This window comes from Macaca thibetana, chromosome 9 (genome assembly GCF_024542745.1).
Source record: "Macaca thibetana thibetana isolate TM-01 chromosome 9, ASM2454274v1, whole genome shotgun sequence".
NCBI classification, from domain to species: Eukaryota; Metazoa; Chordata; class Mammalia; order Primates; family Cercopithecidae; genus Macaca; species Macaca thibetana.
In genome coordinates this window covers 29,435,116-29,453,823 of record NC_065586.1, presented here as the reverse complement: position 1 = coordinate 29,453,823, position 18,708 = coordinate 29,435,116, and the positions used below count along the sequence as shown (strand labels likewise).

Below are 18,708 nucleotides of genomic sequence, written 5' to 3'. Positions count from 1 at the left end.
CACAAGCCCTAACTCTCAATCTTCGCAGCTGCCTCAGCATCACCTGGGAATCTGTTTGAAGTGCAAATTCTCAGGCCCCACAGAAGTCTTACAGAATCAGACACTGGAAGGGGCACGAAGCGCGGCAGTCATGGTGTTTTCACAAACGTTCTGGAGGACTCTGGTGTAGCTAAAGTGCGAGAACCACCGAGGCAGGGTTCCGTCCCGGTGGAGGAGATTGGGGGATGCCGTGACTTTTTCACAGGTGCGCGTGGCCAGCAAGGACGATCGCCTTTGCAACTGGCCCACAGCGTTGGCACGGGTCGCCAGATTTTATTTATCCTTGGAAGGTCTGGAGACTTAGAGGGGCGTCTCAGGGCTCCAGGGTAAGTAGCTGCCTCCGGGCAGCAGAGCCGGTGAGAGACAGGGAGCCCCGAGCCGCCGGGCGCGTGCGCGTGCGCGTGGGCGCGTCCCTGGGCCGGGCGCGCGCCGAGGGGGTGGGTGGCGCCGGCCCTGCCGGCCTGGCGCGCGGTCCGAGCCACTCAGAGCGCCCGGCGGCCAACACCCGGGGGCCCTACAATTAATACCGGGCGCCTGCCCGCTGGCCGGGACTCGCGCGCCGGCTCTCGGGGACGTAGGCGCCCGGTCTGCCCTGACGAGCTCGCCACTGGCTCTGCTCCGGCGGCGACGGCGACAGTGGCCCGGGCCGACTCTCGTGGGGCCCCCACCTCCTTGAGAGCGAGCTTGGGCAGGGGACGGTGCCGCACCACCGAGGTCCCGCGCAAGGGTGCGCCCCCGGCCCGGGCCCGGCAGGTGTGCGAGCCCGGTCGGGGCTCGGCAGGAGCGCGCGGAGAAGGTGAGTCGGGGGAAAAAGTGGGGACGCAAGTGTGGACGCGCTAGTGTGGGCGCACCCCCGGGAAGCTCTCGGAAATGTCCTCTCTCCCCTCTTCCTGGTCCCCCTCCAGAGTTTCGCTCAGGTCCTCAGGGGACAGCCTGAGAGGCCAACTTGCTGGAAGAGTTCACTTGGAGCGAGTGGACAGAGAGAGTTGGACAGCCACACCCCCGGCCGGGAGAGCGACAGGGCGGCCCTGGCCTCCAGCCCCACTGAGATCCTAAAGCCCCGCATCCCCGGGGCTGCAGCTGGGGCTCACCCAAGCCTCTTCCCAGCCCTGGGACCCCGGGGGCGTGACTGCCACTACCCTGAGAGCTACTGAGACACAGGACACAAACTTAGTTTCCAAACAAAGTAAAATCTGCCTTTCTGGTGTTTTAAGACAGGACGTGCTTATGTCGATTCATCGCGGTTTCCTTGGGCCACCTCCGAGGACGGGGCTGGACCCGCCGGCCGTGGAGGGGGTCGGCTTCGGGCGCGTGTTCGTGTCCTGGGGCGTGGGGACAGCTCTCGTGCCTCCCTCGGGAGTCGGCCCAGCATGGTCCCCGCGCACTGGTCCCTGTTTTGGGAAGGGGTGCCCGTGTTGGGAGAGGCGGGGTGCCTGCGCTCGGCCCCCTTCCGTGTCCCCACCCTCTCCACCCCGTCCGAGGGTGCTCCCGCCTGGTGGCCCAGCAGAGGGCGCCAGCTCCCGGCCGCCGCGCGGGTCGCAAGGGGAGGGGACGCGCGAGCCTCCAGGTAAGGAGCGAAGTGAATCATCCCGAACTGGGACCCGCTCCCCTCGCGGTGGGAACGAGGCGGGGCGTGGCCGCGGCACTGCTGAGAAGTCTGGGCCGCCGAGCCACTGTCGGCGGGAAGCGGCGATCCTGCCACCGGTAGGTGTGGAAGAGCCGGGAAGGTGAGGAAAGTCCCTCCGCCCGGTGGCCGAGGGGCGCGCGCAGCCAGGGCCGGCAGACGCCAGTACGCGCCGCTGCGTTCCGCTCTGGGGCCGCAGGCGCGGGTCAGTCTCGCTCTGGCTGCGGGCGGCCCTGTCGGGGACGGAAGCGGGAACGGGGGGAGCTTCCCGGGGGTGGAGGCCGGTGGGTCCCTGGGCCGCTGCGACGGGGCGCTGCGCTCGGCCCGCGGGGTCCCCGAGCCGTAACAAAGGCTCGGCGGGGCCGCGGCTCCCACCCACTTCCGTCCCCAGCGCGCGCCGCGGGGAGGAGCGGGCCGGGACAGGGTTTCTCTCCGCGGAGTTTCGGGAAGTTAGCGCGGCTGCCCGTTACGCGGAGAGCAGGGCGGGGAGGCGGGTGGCCCGGGGAGTGGCGCGCCAGTGATCAGAACTGCGACATCGCCCGGTTCCTTTCCCGACACCAGCCGCAAGTGGCCGGGGCTGCGGTGGCCCCCACGCCCCAGCCCGGGGTCCCAGGCCGGCGCCCCCGCAGGGCCCGCGCGGGTTTGAACCCGACGCGTGGTGCGCCAGGCCACTCCGCCTGCCCACGTTTCTGCGCGCGTGCGGGCTCCCCGAAGGGAGTGGTTTAGCATCCGTCCCCTGCACCCTGAGTGGAGCTCCAGAAGGCGGTAATTGCATTACAGTGAGTGAGCGGCGGGGAGGCTGCAGTCCAGGCCGCAATCTGGGTCAGGTGCGGGGTTAAGCGCTTCAGGCGTTGGCTTGAGAGATCTTGTGGAGTCTGACAGTTTATTGCAATGAGAAGTTCCTCACAAGGGGAGAGGCCAGCTGGGGAAATTAAAGGAGCTCCTGTCTGCCATTCCCAGTCCCATCTCGAGGTTGTGATAACTTGTGCCCGAGCAAACCCTAGCACAGGCACACGTTTTGTCATAGAAATGTCAGAGGCAGCATCTCTACTGCGCCAGATGTTTCTCAGCATCTGAACAGGAGAGGAGGAGGTGGTGTAGAAGAGAAATCCAGGACGTATCTCTTAGTCTGCTTAGTGTGAACCCTGGCCCCTCGCAGTCAGTCGATGGAATTCACGTTTTCGTGTCTTGTCTTATCGGCCTCCACCCCCTTCTTCTGTTGGAAGGAAAGGGCAGGCACTGGTTTTTATGAAGTGCTGTTGGATGAGGGACTCTCCCCTACACAATGTGGAAGGCTCTTCATTTTCTCTTTAAACGTTTCCACCTCTTTCCAGGAGGTGATTTCTGTTTCACAGATGAGGAAACTGAGGCTTAGAGAGGTTAACAGATCCAAGAGTCTGCCCTGTGCCAAAGAGGACTGTTTATTCCTTGCAGGTTATTTTTTTTATTTTTGGCAAAGTCAGTTACTGAAGAGCGCTTTATGGACTGCTGGGTGTGTGCTGTACCCCGGGGTTCAGGTTTGATTATGTTAGGCTTTAGGGCTTGGTGGACTTTCCACCTATCTCTGGCTTGTGTTAATGACAGTGCCATAACTGAAGCAACTCGTGTTTAAAACTTAATGTATATGAAGAGAACTAAGGTTTCCTCCCCAAACCTTTAGAATTATAAGACAATTCCAAAGAGAGGTGGAAATAGTCGTCCTTTGCTTTTTGCAGTGTTTCATCAGGCAGGTGGGCCCGGCGTCAGGAATTCTACACAGCACGGAGCACTGCTTGCCTTTTCTTTTGCAAGGAGCTACAGTTTCCACCTTGTTTAAGCTGTATGTGACTTTGCCACTGTGCCGAATGTGCGTTTAAAATTAAGTGAAGCATGCTTTGGATATAATGGCCCACCTTACTGACTGATAAGTTAAAACCTCAGAATTTCTTTGAGGGATCCAAGGATGTGGTTGTATTCACAACTTTTATACAACATTTGAGCTCAAGTTTACAAAATAGGACTTCGGCATTGTCCTGAATGTACTTAAAATGTATTGCCTTCAAGGAAGATGTTTGCAGCTCTGGTGTGACAGTCAGGGACTTGGAATGTCCCAGGTAGAGGCAGCGAGGCGCGCTGATGACGGAGAGCCTGGGAAGTCAGAATGGCTGGGTTCAGTTGCTGCCTTCACCATTTAGAGGTCTGTAGCCTTGGACAATTTACCCAACATCTGAGCTAAATCAAAGGCCAGGTGCCATGCCTCACACCTGTAGTACCAGGGCTTTGGGAGGCCGAGGTGGGAGGATGGCTTGGGGCCAGGAGTTTGAGACCAGCCTGGGCAACGTAGTGAGACCCTGTTTCTACAAAATATTTAAAAATTACCTGTACTCTTAACTACTTGGGATGCTGAGGTGGGAGGATCACTTGAGCCCAAGAGTTCGAGCCTGCAGTGAGCTATGATTGCGTCACTGCACCCCAGCCTGGGTAACAGAGCTAGATGACTGTCTGTAAAAAAACTAAACAAAGCAAGCTATGAGTAATAATAGTGCCTCCTGGTTTCAAACCATGAGGACTAAATTAGATAATTCATGAGATACTCAGCACAGTACCTAGCACATAGTTGCTATTCAACAAATGTTAACTAATGACGATGTTTAAGAACAGAATCCTTCCCTTCCTTCCCTCATCCAGAGAGGTAAAGTGGTTCATAGTTGCCCTGAACACCCTATTCTTAGTGAATATGGCAATATAGTGCAGTCAGCAATTCCGCCTTCTCTCAGCAAGTTGGGGCTCAGGAAAGGTTGGTAGTGATGGAAAACGGTCCAGTCGCCCAAGGAGTTTACAAGGAGCTCCTGAACTGTAGAGCTTTTCTCCTGGTTTTGCCACTGTGTAATTCTGTGGCTGGCCTTTCAGCCATTTCCCTTTCTTTAAAATGTAAAGCGCAGTATTCTAATGGCCAAGATGGTAGGAATTTATTTAAAAAAACAAAAACCCAAACCAAATGAACTGGTGAAAAGGAAATATGTATTCTCTCTTCTCATTCGCTAGCCATAAATGGCACTAAAGAAATGTAACTGCTTCTGTGAAAATTGTGCTGGCCTAATCCTGGGAAGAGGGACCATTTCCTTGGAAAATGTAATGTTTTCTGACAGTCTGTTTAAAGGTGAACCACGAAGTTGATCGAAGAGGAAGGAGAGTTTGAGACATAACATTTCAAAAATGTTTCCTTAAACATGGTCAACTATGTATGATCTGAAAGTTGCTAAACTAACTTCTAGATGACAGCATGAAGTATAGATCAGTTAAGCTGAACAACTAATGAGCAACCAGTATAGCTATTTCATATGTTAAAAAAACTTGAAAGTTTTTCAAATGAACAAATATACTCTCTATTGTATATACATGCAAGAAATATAAAATTGTATATTGTATCTATAAGTATACTGTATATCTAATTTCTTATAATACATCTGATCATTTTTTGCTATTTTATACCTCTTGATTTGGGTTTTGCTCTTTTAAACAATTGGTATGGACTAAAGCACCATAAAGAAACGTTATAATGTCATTATACACCACCCGATGTGTAGTTACCATGAACATTATCTTCAGGAAAGTGCATGGACAGGAGGACAGGGAAGGATTGTCATTTATGTAGGTTTTACATCTGGATATGACATGCAGCTTCTCCCACACTGGAAAATGAGCTGCGTGCATAACCAATCGGAGGCATGTAAAGAGTTAGGAGCAAGATCCCTGCTTTTGTGCATCTCACTCCATTTGTAGCCACTTGTTGCACTCCATCTGGGAAGAAAGAAGCCGCTGCAGGGCATGCGCCAGACCTGCGCTGGGCTGTCGCTTCCATTGTACGGAAGATGAACAGGCGGCGTTATTTTGGATCACATAGCAGCTTGTTCAAAAGCATCTTGCATTCCCCAGCTGTTCCACAACTTCTTCGCATATGGGAGAGAACTTGCCAGCTGCTGGGGCAACTGTACTTACATTTGCTGCCTTTGTTCAGTAAACAAGGAAGGTAAAAAGACAGGCGCCTTTGTTAAACTGTAGTCATTGTAAAGAGACTTATTTGTTTCTGTTATGTCAATGTTATTCCAGATATAGTCTGTCAGGGGAGGAGGTTTAAAAGGAAATGTCAGAATTAACATTTTTTTAATCCAAATAAATGTTATTTTAGGATAACCGGCATGTATAGTTTTTCCATATGTAAAACCTGAGACTGCTTTTATATTTCGTTGCCTAACAAAGGAATGGATCTAATACCTAAAAATAAGTGTTTACTTAAAAATTGACATATGAATCAGATTTAATTCTATACATTTTTCTATTGCATGAAATACGTAAAAGTTACAGTGTGTCTCCAGACAGTGCTTTTGTGTTTTCAGAACATTCTGTTGGTTTTGCATTTGTTGGAGTTGGAGGGTACCTTGCCCACATCCTTTGTTTAATCAGTGCGAAAACTTCAGTTTATAAGAAGTTGTTGCTTATCCAAGGTGGTTTGGCTAGTGGATTTAATTCAGCAAAGCTTCTGTCGAGTGTTTACAGTGTGACAGGCCTGGGAAACCTATAAAGATGAATAAGGGTTGGGCCCAGCCCTGGGTGGACTCGCAGTTCAGAAACAACAGACGTAAACAAATACTTCAAGTATGAGGGCTAGAGCAGAGGCAGCACCTTTTTGTTTTCAGAACAGTGTTGTAATCATGTCAACTCAAATAAAGCCAGAGTAGCAAGTTGCTGTGCCAGTAAGAATCGAGGAGCAGAATCTTGGGTACAGGAAGATAAGAGGAGGCATTACGTGGTTTATTGAATTTTAAGTACATGTCCCTAAAAAAGGTTTTGTATTGTGTCTCCACCTAGGCCTGCTTGTCTTCCAGTTCCTGGCCAGCACCCCAAAACATCTTGCCTTCCTAATTTTTGTGAATTGTGAATAAATGGCCCTCTAGTAGCTCCAGCATCAATCACAATCCTTTTTGGGATATTCAGTCAGTTTCAATCCCCTTTGTTCTATAAGAGTTTGTAAAATAAGCCAGAATTGCTTGGGCATGTATAAAACCCTCTGACTCCAAATCTCCTCTAAATCTTAGGGGTTCCTTGTACTGGAAACTGCTGTTGCTTCAGATCCCCTGATGATTCACGGTTGCTGAGTTGGGCCCACAATTCTAAGCCCTTAATCCACTTCTGGGCTCCATTTATACGTTCGTGTATCTCTTACTTCATCCTTTTTGTGCAGTAATAACAGGTTTTTACAGTCTTTCAGTTTTCACTTGGTTTTACTGACGTTTTCACTTGAGACGCTCAAGAAGTCCGTTGGGTTCTTAGGGCTGATGACCCAGGGTTTCCATCTTGTAGAAGAGGAAACCAAGGCTTCACGGTTGAGAAACTTGCCTGGGCTAGGATTAGAAGTAAAATCTCCTGATTGAAAGTTCAGCACTGCCCTCTGACTGGAAGGGTCAACTTATACAAAGCTGGAGGTTGAGTTTCATCTTCTCCTACGGCTTCATTGTGCATGCCCTGACTTCAGTGATCCTCACTAGGTTTTCCACCCAGGGCTTTCACTGGGATAAATCTCCCTTCCTTAGTACATTTCTCTGCACATTGCAGTTCTCTTAGCATCTTATTCTTCTTTTACTTTTTTCTTTTTTAGAGACAGGATCTTGCTCTGTTGCCCAGGCTGGAGTACAGTGGTGTGATCATAGCTCACTGCGGCCTTTAACTCCTGGGCTCAAGGATTCCTCCCTCCTCAGCCTCCCAAGTAACTGGGACTCAGGTGTGCACCACCACGCCAAGCTAATTAAAAAAAATTGTAGAGAAATGTTGCCTAGGCTGGTCTCTAGCTCCCTGGGCTCAAGTGATCCTTCTGTCTCAGCCTCTCAAAATGCTGGGATTATAGGCAAGAGAAACAGTACCCAGCCATCATGTTACATTTCTAAGTCTTGTCTCTCAAGAGCAATTGCCAAGTTTTTTTGTTTGTTTGTTTGTTTGTTCTTTGGGACGGAGTCTCACTCTGCCACCCAGGTGCAATGGCACGATCTTGGCTCACTGCATCCTCCGCCTCCTTCAAGCAATTCTCCCGCCTCAGCTCCCAAGTAGCTGGGACTACAGGTGCATGCCACCACACCCAGCTAATTTTTGTGTTTTTAGTAGAGATGGGGTTTCACTGTGTTGGCCAGGCTGGTCTTGAACTCCTGACCTTGTGATCTGCCCACCTCGGCCTCCCAAAGTGCTGGGATTACAGGTGTGAGCCACCACGCCCGGCCAATTGCCAACTTTTAAACACATGCATCCCTCTGTCCTGCTACACACACACACACCACACACACACACCCCTCCATATACACAGAGGCCCAGCATGGCTACTGCACCCACTATCCTTTTTTACCCAGCCCAGCTCCTTTCAGAAGACGACTTCACCTTTACACCATCAAACTTTTTCCTCCTGCTTAATGCCTTGGGATACTACAAAATTCTTGATGGATGTCAGATATAGGTGGATGGTCAAAGTTAGCCTGGTTCCTCTTTTTCCACAGGGGTACTGTTGGAAAACGATCCAGCTCCCCATGGTAGTGGTGACTGTGTTGTCCCCCCAACATCATGGTCCTTGGGGTTAGAAATAAGAGCCATTTTCCTGTAGGAGGAAGAAGGTGATGAGCGTGGTGGGGGAGGGGGACCTCCGTTGCTCAGGACTTCTCTATTATTCCTTACACAGCCATAGTACCACTCCCCACAAACATCCTGATACCGCCCCTCATCCCCAGACTTTGGCAACTTTCTCCTCCTCCTAGGACCCTTTGTTTGTTTCCCTCTTTGACATTCTTCCCCTCCTGCTCCTGGTCTGTTGCTGTCTCCCAACCACCTCCTGGCAGGCCTGGGTTTCAAGTGTCTTAGGGACACATTTGCCTTGGATGCCCTTATCTCCATCTGTCATTGGTGTTTAATTGCTCTCCACTCTCCAGCCTGCTCTTTGACTTGGGGTAAGTTTCCCCCTTGCAATCCTTTCTGATTACTTCTTTCAGCTTTCCTCTGGCCAATTCAGCTGCCTGTTCAGCTCTTCCACGCTGCTAGCTCACCCTTTGTGTCTGCAGTTTCCCAGGGTTTCCAGTACATGGCTTTGTTTCTATCCAAGGCTGCTCTGCTCTTTCTCCCTTCCTTCCTTTCCTTCCTCGCCCTTTTTGACAGTGCTTCTTGAGGCTTGTATTCTTTTCCCTTTCAGTTTTTTTCTTCTTAACAATTTGCAAACCCTTCTGCCTTTGTTCTGAGTCAATCTCATTTGGCCGTCACCTTTGTTTAGTATAATAATGATATTGAATACGCTATCAAAGTTTTTATGTACAGGAAATTTTTGCTTTTAAAAAGGATTCTTTGGAACTGTAACTTGGAAATACCAGTTTTGAAACTGGTCAGGTCAGGGCATTTTAGAAGGTTTGAACTTTGGGGAAAATGGTTTGAAATTTATTTTGGCTGTCCTTGCCTGTGGCAGTACCTTGAAAGTAACTGAAACAAGCTTGTTTTGGATAACCTTTCCCTTGCAAGTGGAAATTGTACATACACAGAGCAGAATTCACGTTGACTTTTTTTTTTCTTTTTCAAATCATATTTCTGGAAAATCTTAGAAGGGAGTTTGTGCTTTGGAGCCAGTCTAGGGTGGGTGTAACTCATGAATAATTGGACATATTAAGACTGTGCTAGACCCTTTTGATCAAAAGGCTCGCTAGGGATGCTTTCTACTTATGATCCTCTGTCCATGAGAATATACCAGAGAGTAGGTATTAGGAAATCCTTGACAGATTGACTTGATTAAGGAATCTTTACTTTTCCCCCAAAGCTGTGAACATAAGGGTTTACTCAGGGTCAGGAATAGAGTAGGATGGTAGTTGGAGGTTCTTGCCCTGCCTTGAGGTAGAGCAGCCAGGGGGCCTCAGCAGTGTTTGCTGTGCACCCAGAGCCCTCCCACCTGGCAATTGTTCACTGCAAAAATATAAAAATATTGCTTTTTGTGACTTTCTTTTCTTTTTTGTATTCACGACTTAATGCACGTTTCTCCTTTCTCTACTTTAAGTTCTGCAAAAAGCGAAAAGTTGTTTACCCAGGCCAAAATAGTTTGGTACTTTAATTTCCCCATTAAAAGGGAGCACAATTTTCTTGCCCCAGTAGATCTGGGACTCTGTTTATGGCAATGTTACTTATCCCAGGTGGTTTGGCTATTGCATGTAATTCAGCAAAGTTTCAGTTGAGTGTTTACAGTGTGACAGGCCTGGGGCACTTATAAAGATGAGTAATGGTTGAGTCTACGGTGCCCAGGGAGTTTGAGTCCAGCCTGGGCAACATTTCTCTATAATTTTTTTTTTTTTTTTAATTAGCTAGTGTGGAGGTCCACATCTGTAGTCCCAGCTACTTGGGAGGCCAAAGAGGCAGAACTCCTTGAGCCCAGGAGTACGAGGCCACAGTGAGCTATGATCACAACACTATACTCCAGCTACTGTTAGTACAGACTGGAGCACACACAGACCAAGGGATCTTTGTTTCAGCAGTCTTCTTTAATTGGTGTTGCTGGACATAGAATCTTGATGTAACCATCAACTTCAGTTAACCTAGTCAAGTTATCCACCTATATGAACATTATTATGTTATTATTAGCATCTGAAGAAAGGTCTTTGAAATTGGAATTATGTAGACACAGGAAGTAAAAGTAATCAAACAGACTGCTGATTCTGCCATTCCTTTGTTCAGCAAACATTTGATAACCATGTGTGTGTATGATTGTGCACGTGTGTGTATGCTTGGTATGTGTGTGTATGCTTGTGCACATGGACGTGTGTGCCCATTTGATGGTTGTTATTGAGACAATAGAGTGAATCCCGCCTTCACGGAGCTTACAGTGGGGGATACATTTGTAAATAAACAAGCATAGGAATTGTGATGGAAGCACATTCTAGATGTCATGGAGGCATGAGAGGATGCCATGACGGTGGTGCTGCCACTGGTAGCATCATCTGTTGACTGTTCACTGCTTGCCAGGCCCTGTGCTGAGGGCTTTGAGGGCTTGACATGCTGTACTTTAATTAGCACTTTTTTTTTTTTGAGACGGAGTCTCACTTTATCTCCCAGGCTGGAGTGCAGTGGCATGATCTTGGCTCACCACAACCTCCACCTCCTGAGTTCAAGCCTTTCTCCTGCCTCAGCCTCCCGAGTAGCTGGGATTACAGGCATGCGCCACCACACCTGGCTAAATTTTATATTTTCAGTAGAGACAGGGTTTCATCATGTTGGCCAGGCTGGTCTTGAACTCCTGACCTCAAGTGATCCGCCCGCCTCAGCCTCCCAAAGTGCTGGGATTACAGGCATGAGCCACCGCGCCCGGCCACAATTAGCACAGTTTTTTTAAGTGGAAGCCTTGGTAGGTTAAGTACCTCAAATGAGGTATGACAATAAGTAGTCGAGTCTGGGTTTGGATTCAGATCCAAGGTCATAAACCTTTTGCCATAAATGACAGGATATATCAGTAAATTCCTAAGTTTACTTTTCCTCCTCTAACCATCCCTATCTCTGCACATCAAGCAGGAATAAGGAAGCCTGGAGAGCCACTTGCTATAAAAGATATGTGGGGGCCAGGTGCAGTGGTGTATGCCTGTAATCCCAGCGCATTGGGAGGCTGAGGCAGGAGGATGGCTTGAGCTCAGGAGTTTGAGACCAGCCTGGGCAACTTAGTAAGACCCCATCTCTACAAAAAATTAAAAAATTAGCCATGCATGGTGGCACACACCTGTAGTCCTCGATACTTGGGTGGTTGAAGTGGGAGGATCACATGAGCCCATGATGTCGAGGCTGTAGTGAGCTATGATTGCACCACTGCACTCCAGCCTGGGCCACACAGCAAGACCTTGTTTCTAAAATATACATATTTTTATTTTTTAAAAAAGGATGTAGGTGGAGAGTTAGCCCTAGCCTCACTCTCTCCTATAAAGGATGTACCATGGGGATCTAGTCTAGACGGTTCCTCGGTGTTTGTAATTACGCATTTTCTCTGAGTATTCTTTATATTCAGTGTTTTGCCAACTCTGTTTCTAAAGAGGCTTTCTTTCCCCTCTGCTGAGCGTTACAGAAACTGGCCATCAGCCTGACTGAGCCCCAGAGCCCTCTGCCTCCTTTCTCAGCGCTGTGCATCGCAACCAGCAGCCTCTGGTTTCTGCCTGGATCCCCTCAGTGGTACTTGGTGAGGCAAGCGGCTCTATTTCAGGCCTGCGGAAGCGGAGAGTCACTTCCTCTTCAGGATCGGTTCTTTAAATGAACCTCTCGTGGAGGGGAAGCCTGCCTGCTAGGACACATCTGTGTGCCTGAATACAGGCTCTCAGAAATCTCATCCTCGCTTTCAGCAGCCTGCTGGTTACACTGCTCTTATCTCCCCTTTCCTGCCTTTTAAGGACTGCAAGGCTCTGTGGTTCTGATAAGACCCAGTTATGATCCTGAAGAATACTGACTGGACAGGTTGGAGGAAACCTATTACTCTTGAAGGGAAGGAGAGGCTCAAAGAGGGCATGAGATCCTGCCCTTTTCCAAAAGGAACCCTTGAGGACCCAAGAGCGGTCCTCTGCAGGATGAATCGCCCTGAGGCTCTAGGAGAAACTTTGATAAGCATGCTCTTCCTTAGTGCTGTGCCTGTCCTGTTTCCTGCTCTTGATAGCAGGCAAGTAGAAAGACGGACCTCTGACCCTGAACTGTGTGCCATAATGAGGAAATTCCACCTTGAAAATTTAGAAATTTAGAGGTGAGCATGCATGCTTTTTTTTTTTTTTTTTTTTGAGACAGGGTCTTACTCTGTCGCCCAGGCTGGAGTGCAGTGGTGTGATCTCAGCTCACTTCAACCTCTCCCTCCTGGGTTCAAACCATTCTCATGCCTCAACTTCCCGAGTAGCTGGGATTACAGGCATGTGCCACCACACCCAGCTAATTTTTGTATTTTTGGTAGAGATGGGGTTTCGCCATGTTGACCAGGCTGATCTTGAATCCCTGACTTCAAGTGATCCCACCCGCCTCAGCCTCCCAAAGTGCTGGGATTACAGGTATGAGCCACCTTGCCCAGCTGCTCATCAGTTTTTAAGTCCAAAAATAAGGCTAAGAACTTCCTGGAAAAAATTGATAGACCATGAACTCAAGTGAAGAGACAGCTTACTTCAACCAGAGTTAGACGATGTCCATCCACTTCCTGAAAATGAATTCAATATTAGACTTTGAAATAGGATTTATATATATTTTTTCATTCTGACCCCAGAATTATCCAATTATTTTTTAAAAAAATAGTCACCATGATATATCCTGGCATTGAGTTTCCAGGAAAAAGAAAAACCATATTATATGCTTAACAAGAAAATTATATGGTTGGAAGATATTTTGGAGGATTATTTATGTAAACCCAACATCTGTGTGTGTGTGTGTGTGTGTGTGTATGTGTGTTTTAAATCCTCATTAAAAAAGAATGAAAAGCTTTCATTGCATGGCATTTTTTTTCTATACACTTGCTTCTCACTGTGTTGGAAGAAGGCGCAAGTTAGTTATAGCAGGCAGTGAAAGCAGTTTATTTTTTTCCATGAACAAATTGGTTCCATCTCTTGTATTTAGGCTTCTTGAAAAAAAAATACAAAGAGACAGAGAAAACAAAAAACTCAGAAGAAACTGTAAGCTTATTGTGGAAAACTTCTGACTTTCATTTTGAGCACAGATACTAGTTCTAGGTTCAAATAGTAGTATCCTTTATCTGTTTGTAGAACTTGGTAGGTCTACAATTTATAAACCCATTCATACTTCCTTTGCCCCATACCCAAGTCTCCCTACACACAATGTCTTCTCCATTATTTTCCATTTCAGCTAGAAGTTGGTTTTGAAAAGTTAAGTGCTGTGTTTGCATAATCTTCACCCAACCCTTTTTCTCCTCCAAACTTTTTATCTTCTTTGGTTGCCAAATTCACACGCATTGCTCGTATTTACCCAACAATGGCTTTTGTTTCATTTTTTCATATGTTCTCAATGGTTTTCCCATTAGTTTTGGTTCTAGGGACAACTAGGAAGAGTTAATGAGTTGCAGAAACAGGGAAAGTTGCCTCGATTATATGTAGGCTTACTGAATTAGTTACCATCACCAAGTGTAGGTAAATAGGAGAATAACTATTTAAAAGATGAGAAGAATAGATTTCATAGTAAGAGAAGTTTCCTCTCTCAAGATGTTCCTCTTTTTCTTCTTCCTCCTTTCCCTCCTCTTATTATATAATAGTAATAATTATTATTCCCTGAAGCATTGTTCACAGTCTGGTGGGACAAACAGTTGTTGCTAAGAGTAATGCCTTCTTAACAGTGAATACCGAAAGTTTCAGTTCAAGTACTAGAAAACGACTTGTAATGAATAATCACAGTTTAAATTTAAGTGATGCTTAATTATACATTTACTTTTTATTTTTTTTGAGACAGGATCTCACTCTGTAACCCAGGCTGGAGTGCAATAACACGATCTCAGCTCACTGCAACCTCTGCCTCCTGGGCTCAAGTAATCCTTTCACCTTAGCCTCCCCAGTAACTAGGATACATTTATAATTTTTTGTTTTTTAACTTTTTGGCCAGTGGCTGGCTAATTTTTTAATTTTTTGAAGAGACAAGGTCTCACTATATTGCTCAGGCTGGTCTCCAATTCCTGGGCTCAACCGACCCTTCTGCCTCAGCCTTTCAAAGTGTTGGGATTACAGGCATGAGCCACCACTCCTAAATGTATAAATATTTATAGAGGACTTTTATGTACAGGGCATGCTGCCAGGATTTTCACTTATCTAATGTCATTTAATCACAAATACCATGTGAAGTAGGTAGTATTATTCCCATTTCACAAATGAGCAACATCAAGCCTCGAGAGGAAAAATGACTGGACACAGTCACATATCTAGGAGTGACAGGATTGAGATTTAAATCAAGATCTTCTGATTCCAGGGTCACATTCGCTTCCCAGCCAATAAGTAAACGGCAGTGATGTTACCAAGGAGGTCCTATGTGTGTGTGACAGTGGATTCTGGAACTCAGCTTGAATGCTCATGTGGTAGAATTTTAAGAACAAAACTGTTAAATTAGGGTTGGAGTTTTTAGTGCCTCTAAATTGGATTTGGAGACTAGAACTCAAGTATCTGCCTGCTTTTTGCTGAAAATACTTATTGTACAAGTCTGTACCCAACTCGTGAAAACACCAGGTTTTTATTTTTGAATGTGCACATCTTCCAAAGGCCGGTTTAGTGCTGAATTGGAAAGAATTCTAGTTCTCAGAACCTGGAAAATGACCATTACTCCTGTTTTCTTTCTTTCGTTCTTTTTCTTTAAACAGCTTTATTGAGGTATAATATTATCACTGTTTTCTTAACTTAGCTTTTTGGAAGAAAGTTTGGGTCAATGTTAAGCCAAAATTTCTTAACTTTTAGGGCTTTTTGATATGGTCTTGCATAAGTTACTCAAACTCTCTCACTTCTTTATTACTCCCAGAGAAATCTTTTGGGAAATTTTGCATTTTAAAAACTCGTACTTGCTGATGCAGTTTTTTTTTTCCTTTTTCTTTTTCTTTTTTTTTTTTTTTTTTTTTGTTTGAGATATAGTCTCACTCTGTTACCCAGGCTGGAGTGCAATCTCTGCAACCTCTGCCCACAAGGTTCAAGCGATTCTCCCGCCTCAGCCTCCCGAGTAGCTGGAATTACAGATGCGCACCACCACACCCGGCTAATTCTTGTATTTTTAGTAGAGACAGGGTTCTGCTATGTTGGCCAAGCTGGTCCCGAACTCCTGACCGAAGGTGATCTGCCTGCTTCGGCTTCCCAAAGTGCTGAGATTATAAGCATGAGCCACCGGCGCCCAGCCTGGTTTATTTTTTAAGGTTAGCTTTCCTGAAAATGCCTTCTTCTGTAACTCCTGGTTAGCCTGGAAGCCAGACACAAGAGTGCTAGTCATGATGATACCAGTAAGATGCCAAAATAAAAATTTGCCACAAGTCAACCCGGATATGGACTGCTCATTAGTATAGAGCAGGCGTCCCTAGCAGTATTGAAATATGTGACTGTAAATTTGTGTTTCCTTGTGCAGTTCTGTCAGTTTTTGCTTCATGTATTTGGATGCATCGCTATTATTAAGGTGAATAAATACTTAGGATCCTTATGTCCCCTTGAGGAACTGGTTACTTTATTGTTATGAAATGACCTTCTTTAGACCAGCTGATATTCTTTGCTGTAAATTCTACTTGTTATTAATAAAGCCACTTCAGCTTTTTTTTTTTTTTTTTTTTTTGGATTGGTGTTAGCATGGTATAACTTTTTCCATCCTTTTACTTTTAACCCCCCCTTTTTTTTTTTGCTTTATTTCAAGTGCATTTTTTTTTGTAGACAGTATACAGTTGTATCTTTTTTCCCCAGGATGAAAATTAAGTCTTTTAATTGGTGTATTTAGATTACTGACATTTAATGTAACTATTAATATAGTTAATTTTAAATCTGTCATCTTGCTATATGTACTCTATGTATCTTGTCTATTCTTTATTCTCTTTTCCCTGGTTTCTCTGCCTTCTTTTGCATTGAGTTTTTTTTCTTTTTCTTTTTTTGTAATGATTCCATTTGTCTCCTTTGTTGGCTAACTAGCTATATGTCTTTGTTATTTTGAGGTTACTTTATGATTTACAGTATAGTCTGGGCATAGTGGCTCATGCCTGTAATCTTAGCACTTTGGGAGGCTGAGGCGGGTAGATTGCTTGAGGCCAGGAGTTTGAGACCAACCTGGCCAACATGGCAAAAACCCCATCTCTTCTAAAAATACAAAAATTAGTGGGATGTGGTAGCACATGCCTGTAGTCCCAGCTACTCAGGAGGCCGAGGCATGAGAATTGCCTGAACCCAGGAGGTAGAGGTTGCAGTGAGACGAGATCACACCACTGCACTCCAGCCTGGGTGACAGAGTGAGACTCTGTCTCAAAAAACAAACAAACAATTTACAGTATACATCTTTAAGTTATCACAGTCTACCTTTAAGTGATATTATATCACTTCACATATAATATAAGAACATTACAATAGGATACTTCCATCTTGACCTTTGTGTTATTGTTGTACAGTTTACTTTTACATATGTGATTAACTCCATATAAATTATTATTGTTTGAGAAGTCACTGCTCTTTTAAAAGCTTAAATAATAAGGAGAAAACTCTTATGTATTTACCCAGGTAGTAACTATTTCCACTGTTCTTTATTCCTTTGTTATATCCATATTTCTACCTGATTTTTTTTTTTTTTTACTTAAAAGAATTTACTTTAGCATTTCTGTTATATAGGACTTCTGGTGATGAATTCATTCCATTTTTTTTATGCCTGATAAATCCTTATTTTGCCTTTATTTTTGTAAGTAAAATGTGCTAACTAATTGTACAATTGGAGCTACAGCTTTATTTTTGGAAGCTATTTTTGCTGGGTATAGAATTATAGATTAACAATTTTTTCTTTCTAGTTCATTAAAGATTTTGCTTCACTATTTTACACTTGCATTGTTTTTGACATAAAATCTGCTATCATTCTTATCTTTTTTTGTTTATGTGATATGTCCTTTTTTTCTAATTGCATTTAGTATTTTTATTTTAGAAAAAGTGAAGTCTCACTGTGTCATCCAGGCTAGAGTGCAGTGGTGCAGTCATAGTCCACTATAGCCTGAAACTCTTGGGCTCAAACAGTCTTCCTGCCTCAGCCTCCTGAGTAGCCGGGACCACAGGCACATGCCACCACACCCAGCTGCCTTTTAAGATGTTTTGTTTGTTCCTGGTTTTAAGCAATTTGCAACGTGCTTTGATATATGTTTGTTTATATTTCTTGTGCTTGGAGTTAAATGAGCTCCTTGAATCTTTGGGTTTATATTTTTATTAGGTTTGGCATATTTTTTCAGCCATTATTTCTTTAAATATCACTTTCTATCCCTCTGTTCCACCCATGTGGAATCCAACTATATGTGTATTAGGCTGCTTAAAGTTGTCTGCACAGCTCACTCGTGCTTTGTTCAATTTTTTTTTTTTTTACTTTCTTTCCTGTTTTTCATTTTGGACATTTCTATTGCTATGTCTTCAAGTTCAATAGTCTGTTCTTCTGAAATGTCTGCCTGCCATTAATCCTATCCAGTGTACTGTTCATCTCATACATTGTCGATATTGTTTCCAGAAATTTGATTTGTGTTTTTATATATTCATATCTCTGCCTAAAATCTTGAATATTTGTACTTGTCTGCTAATTCTAATATCTTTCTTAATTCTTGATCAGTTTCAGTTGATTGACATTGCTCCTCATTGTGGGTTATATTTTCCTGCTTCCTTGCATGCCTGGTAATTTTTGACAGGATGCTAGACATTGCGATGTTATATTTTGGGGTTATGGAAATATTGTTGAGCTTTGTTTTGGGATGTAGATAAATTACTTGGAGACAGTTGATTCTTTTGTCTTACTTTCAAAGTTTATTAGATAGGACTGGAGCAGTGCTAATTAGACAGGGCTAATTATTCCTTAAGCCATTTATGCTGCATGTTCCATTATTGGAACACTAAACTTGTGGGAGTTATTTATATCCTATTGCTTAAGGTCATCACCAAGGTCGGATTTCTCACACACAAAAAAATTTGCAACCTCCGGCATAAATGGGTTAAGCAACATCTTTCTGAGTACCCAGTGCTCGTGAATTATGAATTTTCCCATTCTTTGTTGTTTGTTTGTTTTGAGACAGAGTCACACTGTTTCACCCAGGCTGGAGTGCAGTGGCATGATCTCAGCTCACTGCAACCTTCACCTCCTGGGTTTAAGCAATTCTCCTGCCAGCCTCCCCAGTAGCTGGGATGACAGGCACCTTCTACCACGCCTGGCTAATTTTTGTATTTTTAGTAGAGACAGGGTTTCACCATGTTGGCCAGGCTGGTCTTGAACTCTCGACCTCAGGTAATCTGCCTGCCTCGGCCTCCCAAAGTGCTGGGATTACAAGCATGAGCCACCATGGCCAGCTGAGTTTTTCCATTCTATCAGGT

The 18,708-nt window shown here is 45.3% G+C and overlaps 1 protein-coding gene across 1 annotated transcript in view; it reads left to right on the top strand.

The window, feature by feature from the left end:
• Positions 1-754: 754 nt before the first annotated feature.
• Positions 755-18,708, top strand: part of LOC126962977 (supervillin) — a 270,490-nt gene continuing 252,536 nt past the window's right edge. Inside the window, exon 1 of the mRNA XM_050804733.1 lies at positions 755-835. The gene's annotated coding sequence lies outside the window, so the exon portion shown is untranslated. The remainder of the gene's footprint in view (positions 836-18,708) is intronic.